This window comes from Octopus bimaculoides, chromosome 5 (assembly GCF_001194135.2).
Source record: "Octopus bimaculoides isolate UCB-OBI-ISO-001 chromosome 5, ASM119413v2, whole genome shotgun sequence".
Classification (NCBI taxonomy): Eukaryota; Metazoa; Mollusca; class Cephalopoda; order Octopoda; family Octopodidae; genus Octopus; species Octopus bimaculoides.
In genome coordinates, this window is record NC_068985.1 from 23,452,189 (window position 1) to 23,454,765 (window position 2,577).

A 2,577-nucleotide genomic window follows, 5' to 3' on the forward strand; every position below is an offset into this window, starting at 1 on the left:
TGGAGGTACATGAATAAAAACGCACTAACATATTAGACGTGATTCAATTTCAGCATTGTATATACAAGAAAAAAGTAAGCGTCAGGGACAAAATTAATTTTAGGAAGCCCAGATTAGTTTATCGGACCCGGGGGGATTTTTTTGAAATTCCTTCCGTAAATAGTGCGTCTTATATATCGTCAAATATTGTAAATTCATTGAAAAAATTTTCTTACTTTTAAATGTAATTTTTTAAAAACAAATTGAATACTCTAAATTATATGAAAACTATGTTAGAATTTCATCATCATCACAAATTAGTATTTAGTTTTCCTACTTTAAAATGTGCGCTGTTTATTCTGAGACAGTATGTGACTGTTGTTTTTATAGTTTGTCCTCCCTGTGTGTGTATTTATTTATATATAAATCAATGTCTGTATGTATAGAGTTTCGAATGAATCAAAGTAAAATTGGTTAAGTTGAGTGCATCTAATTTTAGATTCAAAACGGAATTGACTGGCTCAGAAATCATACATAATACAAAATTTTTGCTTCAATTGCAATGTAAGGGAAATAATCCAAGATTAATTTTACAAGTTGCCTCTCTTTAACTAAGGGAAATAACTGATATGTTTTATTTAATATAAGAAAACTTTATTTACCACGTAAATTTAATTCCTTATATTATTTATTCATTATGTATTATTATATAATCAATATAGTATTACGACAGATAGTTTATAAATAGCACATAGAACAGGGTGATGGCCTGTACATACTATTTATTGTAATTCTCTTTCTGTGTCTGTCTCTGTCTTCCGTCTGTGTGTGTGCGTGTGTGTGTCTGTCTCTTCTGTCTGTCTCTTTATCTCCTTCCACAATGCATACACACGCACATGTGTAGAGGAGGTAGTTTAGTGGTTGGGGCGTTGCACACATGCTCGCAAGATGGTGGTTTCGAATCCTGAACCGGGCGATGAATTGTCTTTTTGAACAAAAACCCTTTATTTTACGTTGTTCCAGTAAGCGGCGACAAACCGGCGTCCTGTACACGGAAAAATTTCTGCGCTACAGAATCCGGAAAACCGACTTAAAGAGTTTTCAACTCGGAACCTTCGACCCATTTTATACGAGGTGATGTTAAAAAGTTCCTGGTTTTAAGGCTGTCGCGAAAGGCCTGGTTGGAGACTGAAACTTCCGAGTTCTTGTGCAGGGCTTAGAAAAATTGAAGGACCACTGCAATAAGTGTGTGAATCTGAGAGGGGACTAGACAGGTTTTTCTCATCCAGCTGGTCGGCTACTTCAGGCTGATGACGAGCAATGACTCAGAAACATGTCCCTGAATGCAGACTAAAGCTGGGTGGGGAAGCTTGTCTCCCCTTCACAAATATAAGGACACAGGAAATGTGTCAAGGCCAACAGGAAGCGGTCCAGCTTGCTAGGGCTAAATAGCAGCAGTATGATTCCCTTATTGGGACTGTCACATTAAGTTGACAGTAAACAACTGCTTTATCGCAACACTGCTGCTTAATTCTCTCTGTGAGATTTATAATTAGATCATTTCTAACTCCTGTATATTCTTTTACCTAAAATCAGGAACTTCTCAGCTCCCGCTCGAATACCTTCTATCTTTCAACTGTCTCAGTCATTAGACTGCGGCCAAGCTGGGGCACCACCTTGAAGAAGTTTAGTCGAACGAATCGACTCCAGTATTTAATTTTTTTAAAAGCTGGACACTTATTTTATCAGAAGTCTTTTGCTGAACCGCTAAGTTACGGAGACGTAAACACACCAACACCAGTTGTCAAGTAGTGGTAGGGGACAAACGCACGCACGCACGCAAACACACATACATGTATACGATGGGCTTCTTTCAGTTTCTGTGTACCAAATCCACTCACAAGACTTTGGTCGGCCCTTGGCTACAGCAGAGTGGCAGTCGACAGATAAGAATTACATTTACTTTTTAATAACAATTTCACTCAGTTCCTTATGATTAGAGTTTCGTTGGCGCACCCTCTGAACTTTACATCATGTGGGAGACTGAGTCAAATTGTTCTATACATACACATACACACATACGCATAAACATACATACATACATACAAACATACATACATACATACATACAAGTATGTGTGCATATATTGAAAGAGAAGTTCCAGTATGTATTGAAAGAGAAGTGTCCGTGTTAACTACATCCCAAAGATGGAGTCTTGCATCTTTGTTGGAAACTGGCTGCTTCCTCAGTGGAAGATTTATAAGAAGAAATGCCGCTAAGTACTTTGTCCGATGCATGACAGACTTATTCTCCTTTCATAATAGCCGTCTATTACAGCTGACAGTAGACTGGGAGAATTCTTAGTGGAGTGAGACGAAGAGTGGTGACACTGACTCGAACAAATAAGACCTGATAGAAAACTTCGGACCCATAACACTCCTCAACATAGTGTTAAAGATATTGGCAAATGTGTTCGCCAAGAGAATGGTACTTGTATGTGGTATAACCAATGATGCTCAAAGCTGTATGATCCCTGACTGATCTATATGCAGCAACCTCTATCTCATACGATATATCGTAAAGCAAGTCGTGAATTG